Genomic DNA, 15,862 nt, shown 5'->3' with positions numbered 1-15,862 from the left:
ACGTAATAACGTATAACGTTATATAGTATTACGTAATAACGTATAACATTATATACTATTACGTACTAACGTGTAACGTTATATACTATTACGTACTAACGTATAACATTATATGCTAATACGTAATAACGTTATATACTAATACGTAATAACGTATAACGTTATATGCTAATACGTAATAACGTATAACGTTATATACTAATACGTAATAACGTATAACGTTATATACTATTACGTACTAACGTGTAACGTTATATACTATTACGTAATGACGTATAACGTTATATACTAATACGTAATAACGTATAACTTTATATAGTATTACGTAATAACGTATAACATTATATACTATTACGTACTAACGTGTAACGTTATATACTATTACGTAATGACATATAACGTTATATACTAATACGTAATAACGTATAACGTTATATAGTATTACGTAATAACGTATAACTATATATACTATTACGTACTAACGTGTAACGTTATATACTATTACGTACTAACGTATAACGTTATATGCTAATACGTAATAACGTTATATACTAATACGTAATAACGTATAACGTTATATACTAATACGTAATAACGTATAACGTTATATACTAATACGTAATAACGTATAACGTTATATACCATTACGTAATGACGTATAACGTTATATACGATTACGTAATGACGTGTAACGTTATATACCATTACGTACTAACGTATAACGTTATATACTAATACGTAATAACGTATAACGTTATATACTATTACGTACTAACGTATAACGTTATATACTAATACGTAATAACGTATAACGTTATATACTATTACGTACTAACGTGTAACGTTATATACTATTACGCAATGACGTGTAACGTTATATACCATTACGTACTAACGTATAACGTTATATACTAATACGTAATAACGTATAACGTTATATACTATTACGTACTAACGTATAACGTTATATACTATTACGTACTAACGTATAACGTTATATACTAATACGTAATAACGTATAACGTTATATACTATTACGTACTAACGTATAACGTTATATCCTAATACGTAATAACGTATAACGTTATATACTATTACGTACTAACGTGTAACGTTATATGCTATTACGCAATGACGTATAACGTTATATACTAATACGTAATAACGTATAACGTTATATAGTATTACGTAATAACGTATAACATTATATACTAATACGTAATAATGTATAACGTTATATACTATTACGTACTAACGTGTAACGTTATATACTAATACGTAATAACGTATTTACGTTATATACTAATACGTAATAACGTATAACGTTATATACTAATACGTAATAACGTATAACGGTATATACTATTACGTACTAACGTGTAACGTTATATACTATTACGTACTAACGTGTAACGTTATATACTATTACGTACTAACGTATAACGTTATATGCTAATACGTAATAACGTTATATACTAATACGTAATAACGTATAACGTTATATACTAATACGTAATAACGTATAACGTTATATACTATTACGTACTAACGTATAACGTTATATCCTAATACGTAATAACGTATAACGTTATATACTATTACGTACTAACGTGTAACGTTATATGCTATTACGCAATGACGTATAACGTTATATACTAATACGTAATAACGTATAACGTTATATAGTATTACGTAATAACGTATAACATTATATACTAATACGTAATAATGTATAACGTTATATACTATTACGTACTAACGTGTAACGTTATATACTATTACGTACTAACGTGTAACGTTATATACTATTACGTAATGACATATAACGTCATATACTAATACGTAATAACGTATAACGTTATATAGTATTACGTAATAACGTATAACATTATATACTATTACGTACTAACGTGTAACGTTATATACTATTACGTACTAACGTATAACGTTATATGCTAATACGTAATAACGTTATATACTAATACGTAATAACGTATAACGTTATATACTAATACGTAATAACGTATAACGTTATATACTATTACGTACTAACGTGTAACGTTATATACTATTACGTAATGACATATAACGTCATATACTAATACGTAATAACGTATAACGTTATATAGTATTACGTAATAACGTATAACATTATATACTATTACGTACTAACGTGTAACGTTATATACTATTACGTACTAACGTATAACGTTATATGCTAATACGTAATAACGTTATATACTAATACGTAATAACGTATAACGTTATATACTAATACGTAATAACGTTATATACTAATACGTAATAACGTATAACGTTATATACTATTACGTAATGACGTATAACGTTATATACTAATACGTAATGACGTATAACGTTATATACTATTACATACTAACGTATAACGTTATATACCATTACGTACTAACGTATAACGTTATATACTAATACGTAATAACGTATAACGTTATATACTATTACGTACTAACGTGTAACGTTATATACTATTACGTACTAACGTATAACGTTATATGCTAATACGTAATAACGTTATATACTAATACGTAATAACGTATAACGTTATATACTATTACGTAATGACGTATAACGTTATATACTAATACGTAATGACGTATAACGTTATATACTATTACATACTAACGTATAACGTTATATACTATTACGTAATGACGTATAACGTTATATACGATTACGTAATGACGTGTAACGTTATATACTAATACGTAATAACGTGTAACGTTATATACTAATACGTAATAACGTATAACGTTATATACTAATACGTAATGACGTATAACGTTATATACTATTACGTAATGACGTATAACGTTATATACTAATACGTAATGACGTATAACGTTATATACTATTACGTACTAACGTGTAACGTTATATACTATTACGTAATGACGTATAACGTTATATACTAATACGTAATAACGTATAACGTTATATAGTATTACGTAATAACGTATAACATTATATACTATTACGTACTAACGTGTAACGTTATATACTATTACGTACTAACGTATAACGTTATATACCATTACGTACTAACGTATAACGTTTTATACTAATAAGTAATAACTTATAACGTTATATACTATTACGTACTAACGTGTAACGTTATGTACTATTACGTAATGACGTATAACGTTATATACTAATACGTAATAACGTATAACGTTATATAGTATTACGTAATAACGTATAACGTTATATACTAATACGTAATAATGTATAACGTTATATACTATTACGTACTAACGTATAACGTTATACTCTAATACGTAATAACGTATAACGTTATATACTAATACGTAATAACGTATAACGTTATATACTATTACGTACTAACGTGTAACGTTATATACTATTACGTACTAACGTATAACGTTATATGCTAATACGTAATAACGTTATATACTAATACGTAATAACGTATAACGTTATATACTATTACTTAATGACGTATAACGTTATATACTAATACGTAATGACGTATAACGTTATATACTATTACATACTAACGTATAACGTTATATACCATTACGTACTAACGTATAACGTTATATACTAATACGTAATAACGTATAACGTTATATGTTAATACGTGATGACGTATAACGTTATATACTATTACGTACTATCGTGTAACGTTATATGTTAATACGTACTAACGTATAACGTTATATACTATTACGTACTAATGTATAACGTTATATACCATTACGTAATGACGTATAACGTTATATACGATTACGTAATAACGTATAACGTTATATACTATTACGTACTAACGTATAACGTTATATACTAATACGTAATAACGTATAACGTTATATACTATTACGTACTAACGTGTAACGTTATATACTATTACGCAATGACGTATAACGTTATATACTAATACGTAATAACGTATAACGTTATATAGTATTACGTAATAACGTATAACATTATATACTAATACGTAATAATGTATAACGATATATACTATTACGTACTAACGTATAACGTTATATACTAATACGTAATAACGTATAACGTTATATACTATTACGTACTAACGTATAACGTTATATCCTAATACGTAATAACGTATAACGTTATATACTATTACGTACTAACGTGTAACGTTATATGCTATTACGCAATGACGTATAACGTTATATACTAATACGTAATAACGTATAACGTTATATAGTATTACGTAATAACGTATAACATTATATACTAATACGTAATAATGTATAACGTTATATACTATTACGTACTAACGTGTAACGTTATATACTAATACGTAATAACGTATTTACGTTATATACTAATACGTAATAACGTATAACGTTATATACTAATACGTAATAACGTATAACGGTATATACTATTACGTACTAACGTATAACGTTATATACTAATACGTAATAACGTATAACGTTATATACTAATACGTAATAACGTATAACGTTATATACTATTACGTACTAACGTGTAACGTTATATACTATTACGTAATGACGTATAACGTTATATACTAATACGTAATAACGTATAACGTTATATAGTATTACGTAATAACGTATAACATTATATACTATTACGTACTAACGTATAACGTTATATACTAATACGTAATAACGTATAACGTTATATACTATTACGTTCTAACGTGTAACGTTATATACTATTACGTACTAATGTGTAACGTTATATACTAATACGTAATAACGTATTTACGTTATATACTAATACGTAATAACGTATAACGTTATATACTAATACGTAATAACGTATAACGTTATATACTATTACGTACTAACGTGTAACGTTATATACTATTACGTAATGACATATAACGTCATATACTAATACGTAATAACGTATAACGTTATATAGTATTACGTAATAACGTATAACATTATATACTATTACGTACTAACGTGTAACGTTATATACTATTACGTACTAACGTATAACGTTATATGCTAATACGTAATAACGTTATATACTAATACGTAATAACGTATAACGTTATATACTAATACGTAATAACGTTATATACTAATACGTAATAACGTATAACGTTATATACTATTACGTAATGACGTATAACGTTATATACTAATACGTAATGACGTATAACGTTATATACTATTACATACTAACGTATAACGTTATATACCATTACGTACTAACGTATAACGTTATATACTAATACGTAATAACGTATAACGTTATATACTATTACGTACTAACGTGTAACGTTATATACTATTACGTACTAACGTATAACGTTATATGCTAATACGTAATAACGTTATATACTAATACGTAATAACGTATAACGTTATATACTATTACGTAATGACGTATAACGTTATATACTAATACGTAATGACGTATAACGTTATATACTATTACATACTAACGTATAACGTTATATACTATTACGTAATGACGTATAACGTTATATACGATTACGTAATGACGTGTAACGTTATATACTATTACGTAATAACGTGTAACGTTATATACTAATACGTAATAACGTATAACGTTATATACTAATACGTAATGACGTATAACGTTATATACTATTACGTAATGACGTATAACGTTATATACTAATACGTAATGACGTATAACGTTATATACTATTACGTACTAACGTGTAACGTTATATACTATTACGTAATGACGTATAACGTTATATACTAATACGTAATAACGTATAACGTTATATAGTATTACGTAATAACGTATAACATTATATACTATTACGTACTAACGTGTAACGTTATATACTATTACGTACTAACGTATAACGTTATATACCATTACGTACTAACGTATAACGTTTTATACTAATAAGTAATAACGTATAACGTTATATACTATTACGTACTAACGTGTAACGTTATGTACTATTACGTAATGACGTATAACGTTATATACTAATACGTAATAACGTATAACGTTATATAGTATTACGTAATAACGTATAACGTTATATACTAATACGTAATAATGTATAACGTTATATACTATTACGTACTAACGTATAACGTTATACTCTAATACGTAATAACGTATAACGTTATATACTAATACGTAATAACGTATAACGTTATATACTATTACGTACTAACGTGTAACGTTATATACTATTACGTACTAACGTATAACGTTATATGCTAATACGTAATAACGTTATATACTAATACGTAATAACGTATAACGTTATATACTATTACGTAATGACGTATAACGTTATATACTAATACGTAATGACGTATAACGTTATATACTATTACATACTAACGTATAACGTTATATACCATTACGTACTAACGTATAACGTTATATACTAATACGTAATAACGTATAACGTTATATGTTAATACGTGATGACGTATAACGTTATATACTATTACGTACTATCGTGTAACGTTATATGTTAATACGTACTAACGTATAACGTTATATACTATTACGTACTAATGTATAACGTTATATACCATTACGTAATGACGTATAACGTTATATACGATTACGTAATGACGTGTAACGTTATATACCATTACGTACTAACGTATAACGTTATATACTAATACGTAATAACGTATAACGTTATATACTATTACGTACTAACGTATAACGTTATATACTAATACGTAATAACGTATAACGTTATATACTATTACGTACTAACGTGTAACGTTATATACTATTACGCAATGACGTATAACGTTATATACTAATACGTAATAACGTATAACGTTATATAGTATTACGTAATAACGTATAACATTATATACCAATACGTAATAATCTATAACGTTATATACTATTACGTACTAACGTATAACGTTATATACTAATACGTAATAACGTATAACGTTATATACTATTACGTACTAACGTATAACGTTATATCCTAATACGTAATAACGTATAACGTTATATACTATTACGTACTAACGTGTAACGTTATATGCTATTACGCAATGACGTATAACGTTATATACTAATACGTAATAACGTATAACGTTATATAGTATTACGTAATAACGTATAACATTATATACTAATACGTAATAATGTATAACGTTATATACTATTACGTACTAACGTGTAACGTTATATACTAATACGTAATAACGTATTTACGTTATATACTAATACGTAATAACGTATAACGTTATATACTAATACGTAATAACGTATAACGGTATATACTATTACGTACTAACGTATAACGTTATATACTAATACGTAATAACGTATAACGTTATATACTAATACGTAATAACGTATAACGTTATATACTATTACGTACTAACGTGTAACGTTATATACTATTACGTAATGACGTATAACGTTATATACTAATACGTAATAACGTATAACGTTATATAGTATTACGTAATAACGTATAACATTATATACTATTACGTACTAACGTATAACGTTATATACTAATACGTAATAACGTATAACGTTATATACTATTACGTTCTAACGTGTAACGTTATATACTATTACGTACTAATGTGTAACGTTATATACTAATACGTAATAACGTATTTACGTTATATACTATTACGTACTAACGTGTAACGTTATATGCTATTACGCAATGACGTATAACGTTATATACTAATACGTAATAACGTATAACGTTATATAGTATTACGTAATAACGTATAACATTATATACTAATACGTAATAACGTATAACGTTATATGTTAATACGGGATGACGTATAACGTTATATACTATTACGTACTATCGTGTAACGTTATATGTTAATACGTACTAACGTATAACGTTATATACTATTACGTACTAATGTATAACGTTATATACCATTACGTAATGACGTATAACGTTATATACGATTACGTAATGACGTGTAACGTTATATACCATTACGTACTAACGTATAACGTTATATACTAATACGTAATAACGTATAACGTTATATACTATTACGTACTAACGTATAACGTTATATACTAATACGTAATAACGTATAACGTTATATACTATTACGTACTAACGTGTAACGTTATATACTATTACGCAATGACGTATAACGTTATATACTAATACGTAATAACGTATAACGTTATATAGTATTACGTAATAACGTATAACATTATATACTAATACGTAATAATGTATAACGTTATATACTATTACGTACTAACGTATAACGTTATATACTAATACGTAATAACGTATAACGTTATATACTATTACGTACTAACGTATAACGTTATATCCTAATACGTAATAACGTATAACGTTATATACTATTACGTACTAACGTGTAACGTTATATGCTATTACGCAATGACGTATAACGTTATATACTAATACGTAATAACGTATAACGTTATATAGAATTACGTAATAACGTATAACATTATATACTAATACGTAATAATGTATAACGTTATATACTATTACGTACTAACGTGTAACGTTATATACTAATACGTAATAACGTATTTACGTTATATACTAATACGTAATAACGTATAACGTTATATACTAATACGTAATAACGTATAACGGTATATACTATTACGTACTAACGTATAACGTTATATACTAATACGTAATAACGTATAACGTTATATACTAATACGTAATAACGTATAACGTTATATACTATTACGTACTAACGTGTAACGTTATATACTATTACGTAATGACGTATAACGTTATATACTAATACGTAATAACGTATAACGTTATATAGTATTACGTAATAACGTATAACATTATATACTATTACGTACTAACGTATAACGTTATATACTAATACGTAATAACGTATAACGTTATATACTATTACGTTCTAACGTGTAACGTTATATACTATTACGTACTAATGTGTAACGTTATATACTAATACGTAATAACGTATTTACGTTATATACTAATACGTAATAACGTATAACGTTATATACTAATACGTAATAACGTATAACGTTATATACTATTACGTACTAACGTGTAACGTTATATACTATTACGTAATGACATATAACGTCATATACTAATACGTAATAACGTATAACGTTATATAGTATTACGTAATAACGTATAACATTATATACTATTACGTACTAACGTGTAACGTTATATACTATTACGTACTAACGTATAACGTTATATGCTAATACGTAATAACGTTATATACTAATACGTAATAACGTATAACGTTATATACTAATACGTAATAACGTATAACGTTATATACTATTGCGTACTAACGTGTAACGTTATATACTATTACGTAATGACATATAACGTTATATACTAATACGTAATAACGTATAACGTTATATAGTATTACGTAATAACGTATAACATTATATACTATTACGTACTAACGTGTAACGTTATATACTATTACGTACTAACGTATAACGTTATATGCTAATACGTAATAACGTATAACGTTATATACTATTACGTTCTAACGTGTAACGTTATATACTATTACGTACTAATGTGTAACGTTATATACTAATACGTAATAACGTATTTACGTTATATACTAATACGTAATAACGTATAACGTTATATACTAATACGTAATAACGTATAACGTTATATACTATTACGTACTAACGTGTAACGTTATATACTATTACGTAATGACATATAACGTCATATACTAATACGTAATAACGTATAACGTTATATAGTATTACGTAATAACGTATAACATTATATACTATTACGTACTAACGTGTAACGTTATATACTATTACGTACTAACGTATAACGTTATATGCTAATACGTAATAACGTATAACGTTATATACTAATACGTAATAACGTTATATACTAATACGTAATAACGTATAACGTTATATACTATTACGTAATGACGTATAACGTTATATACTAATACGTAATGACGTATAACGTTATATACTATTACATACTAACGTATAACGTTATATACCATTACGTACTAACGTATAACGTTATATACTAATACGTAATAACGTATAACGTTATATACTATTACGTACTAACGTGTAACGTTATATACTATTACGTACTAACGTATAACGTTATATGCTAATACGTAATAACGTTATATACTAATACGTAATAACGTATAACGTTATATACTATTACGTAATGACGTATAACGTTATATACTAATACGTAATGACGTATAACGTTATATACTATTACATACTAACGTATAACGTTATATACTATTACGTAATGACGTATAACGTTATATACGATTACGTAATGACGTGTAACGTTATATACTAATACGTAATAACGTGTAACGTTATATACTAATACGTAATAACGTATAACGTTATATACTAATACGTAATGACGTATAACGTTATATACTATTACGTAATGACGTATAACGTTATATACTAATACGTAATGACGTATAACGTTATATACTATTACGTACTAACGTGTAACGTTATATACTATTACGTAATGACGTATAACGTTATATACTAATACGTAATAACGTATAACGTTATATAGTATTACGTAATAACGTATAACATTATATACTATTACGTACTAACGTGTAACGTTATATACTATTACGTACTAACGTATAACGTTATATACCATTACGTACTAACGTATAACGTTTTATACTAATAAGTAATAACGTATAACGTTATATACTATTACGTACTAACGTGTAACGTTATGTACTATTACGTAATGAATTATAACGTTATATACTAATACGTAATAACGTATAACGTTATATAGTATTACGTAATAACGTATAACGTTATATACTAATACGTAATAATGTATAACGTTATATACTATTACGTACTAACGTATAACGTTATACTCTAATACGTAATAACGTATAACGTTATATACTAATACGTAATAACGTATAACGTTATATACTATTACGTACTAACGTGTAACGTTATATACTATTACGTACTAACGTATAACGTTATATGCTAATACGTAATAACGTTATATACTAATACGTAATAACGTATAACGTTATATACTATTACGTAATGACGTATAACGTTATATACTAATACGTAATGACGTATAACGTTATATACTATTACATACTAACGTATAACGTTATATACCATTACGTACTAACGTATAACGTTATATACTAATACGTAATAACTTATAACGTTATATGTTAATACGTGATGACGTATAACGTTATATACTATTACGTACTATCGTGTAACGTTATATGTTAATACGTACTAACGTATAACGTTATATACTATTACGTACTAATGTATAACGTTATATACCATTACGTAATGACGTATAACGTTATATACGATTACGTAATGACGTGTAACGTTATATACCATTACGTACTAACGTATAACGTTATATACTAATACGTAATAACGTATAACGTTATATACTATTACGTACTAACGTATAACGTTATATACTAATACGTAATAACGTATAACGTTATATACTATTACGTACTAACGTGTAACGTTATATACTATTACGCAATGACGTATAACGTTATATACTAATACGTAATAACGTATAACGTTATATAGTATTACGTAATAACGTATAACATTATATACTAATACGTAATAATGTATAACGTTATATACTATTACGTACTAACGTATAACGTTATATACTAATACGTAATAACGTATTACGTTATATACTATTACGTACTAACGTATAACGTTATATCCTAATACGTAATAACGTATAACGTTATATACTATTACGTACTAACGTGTAACGTTATATGCTATTACGCAATGACGTATAACGTTATATACTAATACGTAATAACGTATAACGTTATATAGTATTACGTAATAACGTATAACATTATATACTAATACGTAATAATGTATAACGTTATATACTATTACGTACTAACGTGTAACGTTATATACTAATACGTAATAACGTATTTACGTTATATACTAATACGTAATAACGTATAACGTTATATACTAATACGTAATAACGTATAACGGTATATACTATTACGTACTAACGTATAACGTTATATACTAATACGTAATAACGTATAACGTTATATACTAATACGTAATAACGTATAACGTTATATACTATTACGTACTAACGTGTAACGTTATATACTATTACGTAATGACGTATAACGTTATATACTAATACGTAATAACGTATAACGTTATATAGTATTACGTAATAACGTATAACATTATATACTATTACGTACTAACGTATAACGTTATATACTAATACGTAATAACGTATAACGTTATATACTATTACGTTCTAACGTGTAACGTTATATACTATTACGTACTAATGTGTAACGTTATATACTAATACGTAATAACGTATTTACGTTATATACTAATACGTAATAACGTATAACGTTATATACTAATACGTAATAACGTATAACGTTATATACTATTACGTACTAACGTGTAACGTTATATACTATTACGTAATGACATATAACGTCATATACTAATACGTAATAACGTATAACGTTATATAGTATTACGTAATAACGTATAACATTATATACTATTACGTACTAACGTGTAACGTTATATACTATTACGTACTAACGTATAACGTTATATGCTAATACGTAATAACGTTATATACTAATACGTAATAACGTATAACGTTATATACTAATACGTAATAACGTATAACGTTATATACTATTGCGTACTAACGTGTAACGTTATATACTATTACGTAATGACATATAACGTTATATACTAATACGTAATAACGTATAACGTTATATAGTATTACGTAATAACGTATAACATTATATACTATTACGTACTAACGTGTAACGTTATATACTATTACGTACTAACGTATAACGTTATATGCTAATACGTAATAACGTTATATACTAATACGTAATAACGTATAACGTTATATACTAATACGTAACAACGTATAACGTTATATATTAATACGTAATAACGTATAACGTTATATACAAATACGTAATAACGTATAACGTTATATACTCTTACGTAATGACGTATAACGTTATATACTATTACGTACTAACGTATAACGTTATATACTAATACGTACTAACGTATAACGTCGTATACTATTACGTACTAACGTATAACGTCATATACTATTACGTACTAACGTATAACGTTATATACTATTACGTAATGACGTATAACGTTATATACGATTACGTAATGACGTGTAACGTTATATACTAATACGTAATAACGTGTAACGTTATATACTAATACGTAATAACGTATAACGTTATATACTAATACGTAATGACGTATAACGTTATATACTATTACGTAATGACTTATAACGTTATATACTAATACGTAATGGCGTATAACGTTATATACTATTACGTACTAACGTATAACGTTTTATACCATTACGTACTAACGTATAACATTATATACTAATACGTAATAACGTATAACGTTATATGTTTATACGTTATGTCGTATAACGTTATATACTATTACGTACTAACGTGTAACGTTATATGTTAATACGTACTAACGTATAACGTTATATACCATTACGTACTAACGTATAACGTTATATACCATTACGTAATGACGTATAACGTTATATACCATTACGTACTAACGTATAACGTTATATACTAATACGTAATAACGTATAACGTTATATACTATTACGTACTAACGTATAACGTTATATACTAATACGTAATAACGTATAACGTTATATACTATTACGTACTAACGTGTAACGTTATATACTATTACGTAATGACGTATAACGTTATATACTAATACGTAATAACGTATAACGTTATATACTAATACGTAATAACGTATAACGTTATATACTATTACGTAATGACGTATAACGTTATATACTAATACGTAATGGCGTATAACGTTATATACTATTACGTACTAACGTATAACGTTTTATACCATTACGTACTAACGTATAACATTATATACTAATACGTAATAACGTATAACGTTATATGTTTATACGTTATGTCGTATAACGTTATATACTATTACGTACTAACGTGTAACGTTATATGTTAATACGTACTAACGTATAACGTTATATACCATTACGTACTAACGTATAACGTTATATACCATTACGTAATGACGTATAACGTTATATACCATTACGTACTAACGTATAACGTTATATACTAATACGTAATAACGTATAACGTTATATACTATTACGTACTAACGTATAACGTTATATACTAATACGTAATAACGTATAACGTTATATACTATTACGTACTAACGTGTAACGTTATATACTATTACGTAATGACGTATAACGTTATATACTAATACGTAATAACGTATAACGTTATATACTAATACGTAATAACGTATAACGTTATATACTAATACGTAATAACGTATAACGTTATATACTGTTACGTACTAACGTGTAACGTTATATACTATTACGTAATGACGTATAACGTTATATACTAATACGTAATAACGTATAACGTTATATAGTATTACGTAATAACGTATAACATTATATACTATTACGTACTAACGTATAACGTTATATACTATTACGTAATGACATATAACGTTATATACTAATACGTAATAACGTATAACGTTATATAGTATTACGTAATAACGTATAACATTATATACTATTACGTACTAACGTGTAACGTTATATACTATTACGTACTAACGTATAACGTTATATGCTAATACGTAATAACGTTATATACTAATACGTAATAACGTATAACGTTATATACTAATACGTAATAACGTATAACGTTATATACTAATACGTAATAACGTATAACGTTATATACTATTACGTACTAACGTGTAACGTTATATACTATTACGTAATGACGTATAACGTTATATACTAATACGTAATAACGTATAACTTTATATAGTATTACGTAATAACGTATAACATTATATACTATTACGTACTAACGTGTAACGTTATATACTATTACGTAATGACATATAACGTTATATACTAATACGTAATAACGTATAACGTTATATAGTATTACGTAATAACGTATAACTATATATACTATTACGTACTAACGTGTAACGTTATATACTATTACGTACTAACGTATAACGTTATATGCTAATACGTAATAACGTTATATACTAATACGTAATAACGTATAACGTTATATACTAATACGTAATAACGTATAACGTTATATACTAATACGTAATAACGTATAACGTTATATACCATTACGTAATGACGTATAACGTTATATACGATTACGTAATGACGTGTAACGTTATATACCATTACGTACTAACGTATAACGTTATATACTATTACGTACTAACGTGTAACGTTATATACTATTACGCAATGACGTGTAACGTTATATACCATTACGTACTAACGTATAACGTTATATACTAATACGTAATAACGTATAACGTTATATACTATTACGTACTAACGTATAACGTTATATACTATTACGTACTAACGTATAACGTTATATACTAATACGTAATAACGTATAACGTTATATACTAATACGTAATAACGTATAACGTTATATACTAATACGTAATAACGTATAACGTTATATACTGTTACGTACTAACGTGTAACGTTATATACTATTACGTAATGACGTATAACGTTATATACTAATACGTAATAACGTATAACGTTATATAGGATTACGTAATAACGTATAACATTATATACTATTACGTACTAACGTATAACGTTATATACTATTACGTAATGACATATAACGTTATATACTAATAC

This window comes from Bombus pascuorum, chromosome 6 (genome assembly GCF_905332965.1).
Source record: "Bombus pascuorum chromosome 6, iyBomPasc1.1, whole genome shotgun sequence".
NCBI lineage: Eukaryota > Metazoa > Arthropoda > Insecta > Hymenoptera > Apidae > Bombus > Bombus pascuorum.
Note: the sequence above shows the minus strand (reverse complement) of the source record.